This window comes from Rhipicephalus microplus, chromosome 7, assembly GCF_043290135.1.
Source record: "Rhipicephalus microplus isolate Deutch F79 chromosome 7, USDA_Rmic, whole genome shotgun sequence".
Taxonomy (NCBI): domain Eukaryota; kingdom Metazoa; phylum Arthropoda; class Arachnida; order Ixodida; family Ixodidae; genus Rhipicephalus; species Rhipicephalus microplus.
The window spans coordinates 32264649-32279430 of NC_134706.1; the positions used below are offsets into that span (position 1 = coordinate 32264649).

A 14782-nucleotide genomic window follows, 5' to 3' on the forward strand; every position below is an offset into this window, starting at 1 on the left:
AAGATTTTTGCGTCGAAGGTCTCCAAAAAAAATTGCCCGCAGCTTCCCTCGGGGGAACACTGAGGAGGATGCGGAGCATATAATTGGTTAACGGGGTGTTAAAGTGCGACTTACTTGGGTCGATGGCTAAATTGGTTAACGTGGTTGTGAAATGGGGTGTTAAATTGCGACTTACTTGGGTCGATGGCTAAATTGGTTAACGTGGTTGTAGGAGGGGGTGTTAAATGAGTGAACACGTACACACGTATGCGAAAGGGCGGCGCTGGTCGAAGGGACGTCGATCATTGTGTTTGTGGATTCGTTGGAATTCATTTCACCGCGACCTTGGACGTCGACGCGCCGTACAAACCAACCGACGAGCGGCAACTGAGCGAGCGAGCGCCGACCTTGAGTATATATACAGCTCGACGGCGCATGCACTGTCAGCTGTTGAATGTTCTCGAAGCGCGACGCCACATGCGCGTCCACTGGAGAATCAGGAGAATTGTAGATGTCGAACGCGGTGTGTAGAGGAGGAAGGGTGCACAGATGGTGGAGGAGTGAAGCACGCGCGGTGTGTAGAGGAGGAAGGGATGCACAGATGGTGGAAGAGTGGGCGACGGCGCGACGGCGCATGCGCGCGCGTCAGCTGTCGAATGTTCGAGAAGCGGTGCGGACGGCGCGGACGGCACACTACAAGGCGCGAGTATAAGATGCTTCCGCATCTAAAAGACTATCGTCTCTAATAAAACAAGAGCAACGTCCCCGGAGTAACTTGTGTGCACCTGTTGGAACCGCCGCACTCAACTGCCTGTATGCTGCCGGCCGCCGCTACGGTGGTCTTCGGAATGCTGGCCACGCAGTTGCCAGCACAGCTGGCGATCTTTTCGCTGCCGCGCCCGCCAAGCTGACGTCACGTGAATACAACCTATAAGGTATCCTGTACTCGGCTGAACTTTCTGCAGTTGATCAACAGTGCTATAAATAAAGGACGCTCAGGCCATGGATTTGGGCGAGTGCCACTCGCGCCACCTGTGCTTCTGCACTCGCTTTGACGTGATGCTGATCGAGTTCATCGGCCCTTCAGCACTAGCTTCCGGCAGACCTTTTTCAAGCCCACTAGAGCCGCCAACGGGCGCGCAAGCGCTTGTGGGAAACGTTGGTACGCCGCAGAAGCCGCCGCAGAAGCCGCCGCGACGAGCGCGTGGGCCTCACGCTTCAACTTTCCGTTTGCACCGTGCCAGCGCTTCTCAAACCAAGTGAACTCGGCAAGTTGTGATATATTACTGCGTGGCTCACTCACAAAGAGCAGTGTTTAGGTGCGATGGTATGTCAACGACTCGCACTTGTCCCCCATGGTCATCCAGCTGAGCAGCTGAGAAGCGTCAGTTAGACCGTCAATTAATTATTATTACTATCCTTCCGGCTTCGTCATAAATGCGATGGCATGTCAACGATTTGCACTTGTCCTCCACGTTCAACCAGCTGAGAAGCGTCAAAATTAGACCGTCAATTAATTATTACTATCCTTCCGGCTTCGTCATAAATAAAAAAAAAAACAGTACAACTTCGTTGCCTAAAAAGTGCAAGCACTGTCCATGAATTCTCGGATGCACTAGGAATCAATCCATGTCCTTTGATGCTGTTTACTAGTATACATTGTACGGTTCTGGTATATTTAAAGAGTGCTTTAGAAATAAGCGCACCTTCTTAAAATAAAATAGCGATAGCAACGTCGCGATACATTGCCTAAAACCACTGCTCTCCGGTCACAAAATATACATCTACCAACTTCCTTTGACACCGCAACTGCAGGTTGGAGTATAACCTATACAGAGCAAAAAAAAAAGTACGACAAAGGGAAGAAATATGCACACCGGAAACGCTCGCTCACGACTAAAAAGTTATCGCAAGTGTTAACAAACATATATGAGAAAATTCAGGTGCATCGCGTATGTCACAGAGAGGCCTACCACGAAAGACTAACAACCGAGCTGCGTGTTCACAGTTGATTAATAAAGTTAAGTTTCTTGTGTTGTAGCGATAGCGAAGGTTAATCAACTTAAACAAGGTGCGGTGTTCTCCATGATATCTCTCCGATATTTCTCGCGTGTTCTGTTTAGGTGGACTCTGCCAGGTTACCAGACCTTCAAACGTGAAATTGCATTTGAATTACTCAACATTCAAGGTGAGATGAGATGGCTTCATTCAATGAATTTTGATGCTTTGTGTGCGTGTTGATACATCAACCAGTCTGACTGATCTGTGTATGTTAAAACAAGATGAATTTAATTGGCAACTCTTGCACAGCAATTGAAAGAAAAATTGGCATGCCTCTCGTAGTATGTTGTTCTGCCCACGTATACTGCAGAGCTCTCCGACCTTTTGCGCTCTGTGGAAGAAGTGTTACTAAGCGTATGGTGGGGAAAACACTACCCTCACCTGGTATCGCTTCCTAACTTCCTTTGAGACTGTGCAAAACGTATACGCATGGATTAACTGCAACATTTCTAGTTTCTTCGCGGGTGAAGATCATCCCAATTAATCTTTTTTTTTTTCCATGTGCAAATGAGCTGTTCACAAACCGATGCAATAATATACAGGCAGGACACCACGAGTTCTTGCAGATGCAAACTATTGCTCATGTAATGAGCCCAAGTTTTTTTTTTCTTCACCGAGCGTAGGTACGATATTATTATTCCTCACTGAACACCATTTGAATGCTCCAACGCGAAATTCAGTAGGGCCCCGCCGCGGTGGTCCAGTGGCTAAGGTACTCGGCTGCTGACCCGCAGGTCGCGGGATCAAATCCCGGCTGCGGCGGCTGCATTGTCCGATGGGGGCGGAGATGTTGTATGCCCGTATGCTCAGATTTAGGGCACGTTAAAGAACCAGGTGGTCGAAATTTCCAGAGCCCTCTACTACGGTGTCTCTCATAATCATATGGTGGTTTTGGGACCTTAAACCCCACATATCAATCAATCAAATTCAGTAGTTGTTTCACTCAATGTGTATTATACTGCCTGCAAACATTCCCCGCAGACACTTAAGCAGACACTTAAGAAACCGCAAATTATTAAAGCAAGGTATATCTCGCCTGAATTCCAGTTCCACCCCGTCGTCTTTCAACACGTTTAGAACTTTTTTTTGTTAAACACGTTTGTTTACTCTTATTTTCAGCGCGTGACTTGTCCATAAAAATTCTAAAATTCTTTAGCTGTAACACTTCTCTGCATACTTGCGTTAACGACCCAATCAAACCGCGAGGGTAGCGAAAGGCACAGCGCTTTATGAGCAGCTAATTGTTAAAAACTATGAATTCCGTGTTCCAGCTCACATTCTGGACGAGCATGTTTTATTTAGTGAGTGCTACGGACCACAATTTTTTTTCCGTACAGAGATTACGCGCTTCGGCGAGTGCCTCACGCGCTTTCTACGACGCGCCAATCCAACCCGTTGTCCTCCTCTCGATGACGATACCTCTCCGGCCCTTGGGAGCTTTCCTGGTCAGCTGTGCATGGCGCGCGGGGGCTTGTGAGTCCGTTGCGGGAAGCAGATCGAATGACCCTCGCCTCTCTTTTTCTTTTCTCTGTTCCAATCTTTCCCTCCCTACATCTTTTATTCCCCATACCCCATTCCTGTGCTGACCTGTTGGGGTGTCCTTATAAGGAGAGACAGTTATGGGTCGGCACTTTTCATTTCTTGTGTTATAACCACTTATATATGTTTTGGTCACATGTGTCGGCGCGCAACAACTCGCATACCGCTCATCTTCTACGTAGTACGACCGTCCAGTGATCCTTGCACTGACTGCGTTTTTCATTTCGCATTTCATGCGTAGATATACATGCAGGTTTGCGTTCGGACCCTATTCAACAAGCGGTGGCATGTTTCTTTCGTTTTGTGCTACAACGGCACCAACGAGCAGCAGGCGGAGGAAGGACTGGTTCCCTCGGCGTACCAACTTTTCCCACGGTGCTCCGCGCGCCCGCGGTGCGTTGTGGGATTACTTGAAAATGGTCTCTCGTTGGCTGCACTTTTAGCCCTTGATTTGACTGCTGCACCGAAACCACTTGTGTCAGGCCGCAGCAACACCCAGAGAAACTGGCGCGGCACTGGCAAGACAGTTCTGTGAACTACGTCTGAAAAGTGCAGCCAAATCGAGGAGACCTATAAAACATCTAAAAGCGCAAACCTTCGGTAAATTCAACGTACACATTACAGACTTCGGGACATAGCTCAGTGTCGTCCACGCCCACTCTCTGCAATCATGGTGGCTAGAAAACCGTTGCCATAGGCGACGCATGTGTATGTGAATATAAAAAAGGTTTAGAATAAACAATCATAATTCTGACAGAACAGTATAAAACGTCTACAAGCACAAACCCCTTATACTAGTCGGTGACATCAACGTAGACATTATGGACCTTACGACCTAGCTTCGCCTACTCTTCATCATTTGCTTCGTGGAGATGCGTGGATTTCTACGGGGGGGGGGGGGGGGGGGGCTAGACTTTTGCGAGCGTACACAACGTGTGCGCAACGTCCCAATAATAAAAGCGCGATAGTCTCCCTCCCTTTTTTTCTAAGCTGACAACAAATAAAAGGTTTTGTGGGTGAATCAATGGTCTACGCTGTGATCTCGTAAAGTAATTCAAACTCGTCTGTTCTGACCCTTAATTCTTCACTGTTAGCGGGATGAAACTGAATGCCGTGTGGAGGACGCTTTTAGTGAAGCCTTCTGCGTTGCAATCGCTGTCGGGATCTAAAAACGCAATAAGATAGCGTCACTGGACTTGGGGACGGCGCACAGCTCTTCCATAGTGGAGTACCGAGTACTCTAAGATCGTTAACCACTGTTTATAAACACAAATTATGGCCTTTGATTTGAGGCCCTCGGTGCGGCCTAGCATAGAGAAATAAAAGGTGAAGAGCGGACACTCCCGTAGACCCCAGCGGCCCAATCAACCCTAGCACACCTGGTGGTTGGTGAGAGCAAGTGGCGTGCACTTCCTGTTTCGGTTTCACTGGCGCAAATTTTGAATAATTATTTTTTTTTATTTTTATTTCGATTAAGTTATTATAAAGAGAGATGCAGGTAGTGATAATTCACTACGATTTTATTCATCGCGCTTGTTCTTGTTCTTTTGTTCACTTGTTCTTTTGGAACAAGTGATCAATGTATATATCAGTCAAAGAGACAGAGTATCCGCAATGTTTTATTCAAAGGCAAGGTAGAGTCTGAGAATATAAAAAGCACAATATGACAAAGGTAGACAACAAATGCATCTCGCCTTACAAATAAATTGTAACAAATATTGTAACAAATACAGAGAGAACACAGACAACGCACACATTGCTAGAGTTGGCAGAAGCCGAGAAGCTGGTGAAGTATGACACACCGGGCCCGTGGGTAAGTAAGGATCTATGGCAAAAACACAGCGCACAATGCTGAAGAAGAAGGAAGAAGTGACATATACACAGCAATGAAGTAGCGAATCACGCCTGGGGTTAACCAAAATAATGCATAGAAAAAAAGAGTGCACAGAAACCACACGACACAATATAGCAGAAAGGCAAAGCTGCAGTGTGCTGGCTGTGCTTAAGAACAGCTAGCCCAAAATGAAAAAAAAAAGCAGACTTGATGCCTGCTTGTCCTCAGAAATGTAGGGCTTTGCAGCTTGCTCACTACGTGAAAGACAAACTTTATGCTAAACACTGGCAGGTCTTGTGGCTCTTCTTATCATCAAAAACTTAAGATTCCAAGTGATTTGCGTCTGGGTGTTGCTGTGACGCTTGCGAGCTAAAATAGATTGTAGTCATCACTTATCCAGAATTGTGGACCTTAATTGTTGTTACGAGAGCGGTATTACAGGGCTAATAAACAGCAGAAGGAAACCACTTTGGCTCATTATTTTTCACAAAGGCTCTACATCGTACGTTATCACTCACAAGCTATATAAAAATAAAATGGCAGCGTCCGCAGCCCCGTCAAACGCTACAAGTTTGGGTATTCTTTTGAAAATTTTGGTGGGTGAGATGAGGAGGTTGATGAGAAGCTAAAATACAAAAAGCGTGATAACGTGAACTGTGCCCACTTCATACTGTGTTCCTTACCCGCTCGAAGACATTTCAACAAGCGGTTTTGTTATCGATATATTACTTGAGCTGGAGAGATAAAGCATACACAGTGACCAAGCGACCCACAGTAAAGTGTACAGTTCGCCCGCATTTGCTACAAAAATACAGACAGGATACCCAACACTCTTTTTAAGGTTATGCAAATCACTTCGAGCGAATACACAGTGTCCCTACTCCTCATAGCGGGTAACCAAAACAATGTATGCAACGAATGAGTGGTTAGTTTGGTGAGGCTGTCTCCGCAGTCTTTTGATAGTTTTCCGCTGTGCTGCTACTTTGGCTTGCAGATGTTTAATGGTTTGCTTGTACTTCATTGATGGAGACATTGTCGCTGGCACACAGGAACGCACTGCAATAAACAAAAAAATGGATGTAAAAGCGAAGAACAACTAATCCCATACGAGCACTTTCCTCGCTCTTTCAGACCCAAAGTGCACAACTTTCTGTGGTGCAAAGTTTTCGATTCCACTACCTAAAAACAAACCATTCACAATGTTGACAATGCACAAAAAAATGAAAATCACTGAGAGCCCACCCTTACATTTTGTAAGTGCACACGTAGTGTCATTTTGAGGATAGTTTCCTCAGAATGTCCTAAACATAAAATAGCACATTAAAAACAGCTGCAATAAAAGCATAGTCACCATTTTCTCTAGGGCACTCAGACGTGGAGCTGTTGGCGGAGACATCTTCTGGAGGGTCTTGTGAAGCTTGTTCGGTGCCTTAGACAGTGCTGTCGGAACAATCTTGCGAGCGGCCTGCGGAACCAACAAACCCCTTTGAATGATTAGCTAATCGATGCACAATACAAAACCAGTGATACATCTCTGACCCATAAAACTCTGACTTGCAAAGATATACGTCAAGACCACGTACAAAGATCTTCAGAAGTTTCCAGGCCGCTATCCCTTGTAATGCAATGGTATCGCGGCCTGGGAACTTTAGAACACCTTCATGCGTACGCAGTATCAGCACAGTACATTGGGAAGAAAAATCGTAGTTAAAATTTGTGCGGTAAAAGTATATTGGAAACGTCAAAAAAATTTGTGGGCAGCTTGCACTAGTGGCACAAGGCTAGCGAAGAAACGAAGATAATGGCCACTTGGCTAGTCCAGATTTGCCTCCGGCACACCAAGAATTATTCGTGTTGCGAGCCTTCGGGAAACGTGTCGTGAAGCATGCGAGGCCCAGCGAACGCTTCTCAATATTTTGCACCGAGCCTATGACCTAGCTGCCCAGCTATGCTCAGCCTACAGACGCTCGCGTCCGTGGCAGACGCAGCACGCGTCGCCTCGGCTTGACGCCGTGCCGCCTTTGCTATACTGCATACGTTGCACAATGTTCCCGTCTAGCCGCCGCATAGAGCCACAAACTTTCTTTTTAGCGAACCTCCCAGTCCTTACAAGCTTCAGAAAAAGGTTACAACTGCTTGAATGAGACGCCACGTAAGAAACAAACTCGCACACACGAAGCGCAACGTGTGTGTGTGCATCTTTCTATGTTTGTTTCATGGTGTCTTATTCGCACAGGTGTAACCGTTTTCTGAAAAAAAAATGACCGAACAAGACCAACAACAGGTCATTCAACAAGCTTCGCTTGAAAACGTGCCTCACCTGTTATCTCACGCACGAAAACACCGACGCAGCCGACGTTGTCGAAAGCGACGAAAGCTTCTCGCTGCCAGTCATGCATGGGCTTGTCGCTGGGTGGATGGTGTTTATGACAGTATGACTGAAGAAAAATAATCACGTAAGGTGTGTTGAATAAATTGTTTTTATGTATAAAGAACATACCTAATTCGGGCGTATAATTATTATTTTGTGAAAACAATTTTGTTTCATTGATTATAACTGTTTTTTTTTTGCGCTTGCGCCCTCTGACGTTTGATGAGAGCACTAGCTGGTTACGTAATCGTGACGCACTTCCTGAGGCCAGGTTTCGCGGAGTGTCCTCTCTTGTCTTCTTCTTTCTCTATGGGCCTAGTGCTCTCCAATAGCAGAGTATACCAAGTACTCTAAATCGTTCATCTCGTTTTAAGTGTGAATACACTTTATAAGCGACCCCAAACCATCCACCGCCGTCGGCGGCGTCCGCAGTCTTCTCTCTATCTTTAAAAGAAAGAGGACTTGGCGGGCCGCAGCGCGACGCTCTACCGAATAAGCCACGGACGCGACGCTGATATCCCCCTTCGCTCGCTCCTCCGCTCTCCTCGCTCGCTGCAGCTGCGCGCGCACCCCTCTCTCTCGCGCGCCCGCCTTCTCTCTCAGTCTCCCGTCGAGAGCGGGTCGTGAGGGGGAGTAAAGTTAAAATCCGTTGGCATTCGCCAGTGAGTTAACGTAAACTCCCCCGTGGGATCAAATTGCGATTCCCAGGAACCATTACACCATAAAGGCACCATAGTGTGACTAATAAATATAATAGTGCGAATTAATAAATACCCCTCATAGCATCACCCCGTGTATTCGCACTTAACCATGTTCACCCTCGGGGAAATGCTTGGGAGTTTTTTCTGATTGCACGATGCGATGGGCACTGGAGTGCCATTTTCTTTACACGATTCATGCAATGCGAGGACCACGTGACGGCTTTCTGGTCTCTGAAAGTAGAGTACCAAGCGCTCTTAATCGTTAACAACTTTTCAATGCGAAGCATTTCTTAGCGAACTTCAGCGACCTTAAACGTGTCTATCTATCTATCTATCTATCTATCTATCTATCTATCTATCTATCTATCTATCTATCTATCTATCTATCTATCTATCCATCTATCTATCTATCTATCTATCTATCTATCTATCTATCTATCTATCTATCTATCTATCTATCTATCGATCTATCTATCTATCTATCTATCTATCTATCTAGCTGGCCGCCTACGACCTTTCGCTCTCCTGGCCGTTTCGATAATGGTATCGATACCAAACTTAGTATGACATAACATGACTGTATGAAGAACATATCTGACTAGTCATAACATGAAAATCATGACATGTATGTCATGAATGTCATAATTTACATTTCATGGTCCTGCAGTTCTTGCGGTGGTTTCGTTCACATAGCATCTTGCAAAACTGGTATGGTATGGCATGATTGCATGGCGAACACAAGCGACAGACCCTAACACGGAAATGATGACATGGCGTGTCATGTAACAACATGACTAATGACACGTTCATGATGCGCTAGCAGCCGTTTCGCTAGCGTCACATATTTCAAATTTGGTAATACAGTATATGAATGGATGACGAAGGTATGTGACTGGTGGAAACATGATAATCATGAGATGCGTGTCATGTAGCAGCATGACTACATGCTACGCTCATGATGTGCTGGCGGCCATTTCGCTAGCTTCACTTATACTAAATTTGGTATTACGGGACGTGAATGGCTGAGGAACGTATGATACCGGTGCAAACATGGCAAACATTAGATACGTGTCATGTAACAACATGACTACTTGCTACGCCCATAATGCGCTCGCAGCCGTTTCGCTAGTTTCACATGTACCAAACTCGGTATTACGCGACGCGAACGGACGACATGGGTAAATGACACGTCCGAACATCATAATCGCGACATGAGTGTCATGTAACAACATGACTACATGCCACACTGATGATGCGCTCACGGCCGTTTCGCTAGCTTCACATATGCCAAATATGGTATTACGTGACGCCAATGGATGTCGAAGGTATGTGACTGGTGCAAACATGATAATCACGATATGCGTGTCATCTGAGAACATGACTGCATGCCACAGTCAAGGCGCCAATACATTTCGACATGACGCGGTGCGCGTGCTGGCCGGCGTTCATTTCGTCGCGTCACGCCAACGTTGCCGCTGCCACGCGCCGGTCCTGCCATACGCTCGCAGGTGCACGCCACGGTGCGTTGCTTTGACGCATGCGCGTTTCAGTGCATCCAGTGTCCCTCCGTCACGAAAAGAGGGAGACGCAGCGTTGTCTGGAGAAAGCATCGGCGCGAAGTGCAACATGTCGCATTTCGCGCCGGTTGCCTTCGGACCACGCTGACGGACGCTGGTCGCGCCTGGCGTCAGACTATAGAGTGCTCGTGTTTTGCTAACGTTGCGTCGCTGTGCCTAGCGTGCGCGCGCGTCAACGCTACATTCGAATATATTGGATCTTCATGATGTGCTCGCGGCCGGTTTGCTAGCTCTGCATATAACAAATTTGGTGTTACGTGACGTCAATGGATGACGATATATATGACTGGTGCAAACATGATAATCCTGACTCGTTGAAACATGATAATCCTGACAGATGCAGGAGCACTGTTTTCCATCGGCAGAGCGAGAGGGCTTTCGCTGCACCTAGAGCAGCCAGGTGCAGTTTGTCGTGCTCTCGCCTGAAAAGCGGAGTAGGCGCAGTGCCAAGAGTCGCGTGGTTTTTCAACGACATTGCCTCGGAATGTTTCTTCAACCGGCGTGTGGCGGCAATGAAGCAACCATGCGTTGCTTGAAACCACTGTTCCGCTCTTTCTTTCTTTCTTTCTTTTTTTACGGCTGATGACGATGATAGCTGGGCACCTGCCGAATGCGTCGCTGCACGAACATAATATGTATTAAGATAATCAAGAACAACTGACTGACCAATTTCACGCGTATTTTTCTGCCGCCCATCAGGCAGCATGCCGGGGCTGGGAATGTTTTGATCACATGGTCACCCTTTGAACTGCTCTCCGGGAGCGTACCTCATTCCGGTAAAAGATCGAGTGACCCTGTTCTCAGTGCTTGGTCTTTCGCTTCTCCCTGCCCTGGCCTTCTACTCCTGTTCTCGCAATGAAATTCGCCATAAATCGTTACACACTTTTTTTTCTAATCACTTACTGGTTTCTTTTTATATTGTTGAAACTGGGACAGCTTAATGCTCTATCATATTGAAGTACTACGTACGTACTCTAAATCGTCAAACATTTGTTCTAAACATTCTCCTCCTTACCTACACCGGGACGGCTTTCTGCTCTCCCATAGTCGAGTGCCAACAAGTGCTCAAAATCGTTGAACACTTTTTTCTAAACTCACACACTGTTTTCCTTGTTCGTACCGTCCTACGATAGAATAATTCACTCGTGTGCACTACACTATAGAAAGGTCATCATGTGATGACGCCATACAGATTGCCGAAATGTGCGACATCATTATGAAGTCATCACAACGCGTTACCGCTTGGCCAAGGTTGTACCGATCACCGAGGCAATGCTCAACCGAAATACGCGCGGACGTCAACCCAAGGAAGGATTAGTACACCGAATGTGAAGAAAAAAACCCCAGCATATTCACGGAGTGAAGGATGATGAGTGGGGCAAAGCGTCCGTCAGCCCGTCCGTGCTTCCGTGCGTCCGTTCGTTCTTGCTTCCGTCCGTTCACGCGAATATCCGTGCGTCAATCCATGCATCCGTCTGTCTGTTCATGCATCCGTCCGTCTGTCCATGCGTCCGTCCGTGAGTCCATCCATCCATCTGTCTGTCTGTCTGTTCATGCGTCCAACCGTCCATACGTCCGCGCGTCTATCCATCCGTCTGTCCGTCTGCTAGTCTGTCTGTCCGTCCTTGCCGTGCGTCCGTCTAGTGAACACTCCAGGTACCAACATCTCCTATTTCGCATCCCCTGCGGCACATACCCACTATAGAACGGGTATGTGCCACTGGTGACTACGTACTACTACATACATACAAGGGGTAGACAGACCTACGCCTTAGGGAGCCTCGCCCCTAAACGATGCACTTCCGAGTTGTCTTATAGGAGGTGGACCCTGTGAGTTTCTCTGAACAGCCTACGGCGAACGCCTGAGACGCCCCATCAAGCGGGATATGTGAGCGTGGACGTCGACCCGAGCGACGCAACAAGACGACTTTCCCTTTGGACACGGGGATGCTCCTAACACTCACGATGTAATTACTGACTTAGAAGTATTCCCGCCACCTCATTCCAAGCTAAGCGGTCCACAGGTGGTCACGCTCAGGCTCCTGCAAGCTAACACCTACCCACGGTGCAAGAATACTTTAGGGGAGTGAACGCCGCGAAGCGAGCGCTTGGCGGGGAGAGACCGATTGTGTTATCGTTTGCGGCACGCCGATAAATGGCTCGCCGGACTGAGGACCGTGGCAGGGCTGCTGGCAAATTCCGCAAAGCACACCCGACGGCGATAGAGGAAAGAGAGAGTTTCCAAATCTGAGAAAACCGAGTTGGTCGCGCGATAAAAACCACGCGACACGCATAAAGTGACGCTGCGAAAGAGGGGGTGATAAGAAAGGAGGTTGACAGTGTACGGCGAGGGTGTTGTGGCGACGACACTGAGCGCCGCTACTTTCCTGCGTAGGGGAGGTGTTTTGTGTTACGGGGCTTTCCTACACCGAGAGGGAGGAGGTAGAGCCGGGGCAAAGTTTGTAGCGCCATCTCTTAGGCACTGCGCCGTGTCGTCTGTAGGCAGACAGAAATTAGGTGCCTTCATCCTTTTCCTAACGAACCACTAACAACACAACAACATCTCTTAGGCTCCTTGCGGAGCGGAACATCATCGGGCACCGGATGGTCCCGGCGTTCGGTCACTTTAAGTATTCTTGCACCATGCTCCTCCTAACCAAATCCGGTAACCCTCGTAAGCATGTATATCCGGGCATTTAACCAAACAGCTACTCTGTGACCAGCAGATACTCTGTGAGTGCGAGTCGTTGGGCCCGAAGTTCACCACGCTTTGAGTGACAGTCAAAAACGGCCTATCAATCACTCCTGCTCAAAGGTCGGCAAACTCACCCACGAGTCGATTCACAAAGACTTGAGATGAATCGAGCCGTGAGTCTGAGTCGTATAGTGAGTCCGTGCGTGTAATATTCCGGTGAGTCTGAGTTCGGGTAAGCATGGTTGAGGACAATTTTAGTCATTCTGACTTCGAGTGGGTCTCGTATAGAGGGAAAACTATACGAATAGTCTGAATCTGAATGGGCTCGAAGTGCAAAATATGCATTTCTTGCGCGAGCATGAGTGAGCTCCGGGTTGTTGGCCGACCTATAAGACCCCTATCTACTCAACTTCAGCATCACAACGTAATTCTATTATGTAAGCATCCCGTTTATAATAGGATGACGATGAGAACACAGCCGCAGGGCTTCCTATAGTTTACACGCACTTCCACTTACATCTTTCTACTCGCACACACCGACGTTCATGCGCCAGCTTATTCATCAGAGGCGTACCTCTTAGCCTCCGCTTGCCCCCCCCCCCCCTCCCTTCCTGCAAACTTTTTGACGAGGGCATTTTGATAAAAAGGTATGATGTGCTGGGAAACAGGGTCTCCGGTCCTCCTCGGGGGAAGGCTTGTAGGCCCAGGCCATGAATTTGCAGGAGTTATTGATAAAGTTGATACCACCACCACTAGTGAGCTCTTGAAAATAACATGTCGTTAGAAACTTTCGATCACTGATAACTCGTATTTTAAAGTACGATATCAAAAGGCGTTAAAAGAAGCATCGAGTACATCATGAGATATTCATATTGAAATTGAAATAACACTGACACTCTGGCCAAACAAGCTACTTTTACACTTTTTTTAGCTTTTATATATATATATATATATATATATGCGTCAGTCCGAATGAGTCTTATATAGTGAGGATTTGACAGAATACTACAGAACTCCGGCACTGTAAAAGGTTAACAAGCAAGCGCTGACAGCTCGGACACAAATGGCACATGGCCGTAAACTTAATTAGCAGCAAAGTTTTACCGATTTCAAAAGCTTTCAAGAACATCGCCAACTGAGTGTGTGTATATATATACATAAATAAATAAATAAATAAATAAATATATATACATAAATAAATAAATAAATAAATATATATATATATATATATATATATATATTATATATATATATATATATATATATATATATATATATATATATATATATATATATATATATATATATATATATATATATATATATATATATATTGCACCTACTACGCCCTGGTTGCTGCCTAATCATTACAGTACATAAATCTTGGAGGTAACAGAACGGTGACTGCGCAAGTCACAGTACCAATGCCGTCTTAGAATTTTTTTTTCAGTAATTTCTTTGTGATTTGTTTACATCAGAGCTATTTTCACTCGTTCTGTGGGTTGACACGCAAGGAACATTTCCAATCTGTATATTAGTGTACCTATAACGTGTTAGTCATGTTACCGAAGTCCTTTAGGTATAGGTCTCGCTTTAAGTATATATGTTTAGGTTTAGGGCCTCCTAGGTGTAGGTCTTGGAACCGATTTCCAAACAGACCCTATAATGTTCGCGAAGCGTCAATCCGAGTTGCAGTGCTAGCTATCTATCCTTATAAGCATTACATATGTATTAGCGTGATACAGCCGTCGCGTCGAGTTAACGCCGATTGGAGTTAGGTGCCACCCGCAGTTGATTCATGCATCAGTGTCCAGGGTCATCCTCGCGGGCACCAGCGCTTCATATCGGCATACCGCTTCTGTTGCCAGTATCCATGTTGCTGTTGGCACATTACGCAACTGCGAACAACAGGGGATACAAAATATATGCGGCCGTCTGACGCATGTCTGTGCGTTCATTCGTACATATATGGTTAGCGCCACTTCGTAACGCATGAATAAATGATTACGCCACAGTCACCTTCCA

At 46.5% G+C, this 14782-nt stretch overlaps 1 protein-coding gene and 1 long non-coding RNA gene across 2 annotated transcripts in view; one reads left to right on the forward strand and one right to left on the reverse strand.

Annotated features, from left to right (window-relative positions):
- Positions 1 to 14782, forward strand: part of LOC119179727 (beta-1,3-galactosyltransferase 4) — a 33908-nt gene that overhangs the window by 1730 nt on the left and 17396 nt on the right. Inside the window, exon 2 of the mRNA XM_075868949.1 lies at positions 2103 to 2167. The gene's annotated coding sequence lies outside the window, so the exon portion shown is untranslated. The remainder of the gene's footprint in view (positions 1 to 2102; positions 2168 to 14782) is intronic.
- On the reverse strand, positions 6030 to 7824 carry LOC142767390 (uncharacterized). The gene is made up of 3 exons (XR_012884849.1): positions 7734 to 7824; positions 6765 to 6878; positions 6030 to 6469 (listed from the first exon to the last, which is right to left on the reverse strand). It is a non-coding gene; the product is annotated as an uncharacterized LOC142767390 (long non-coding RNA).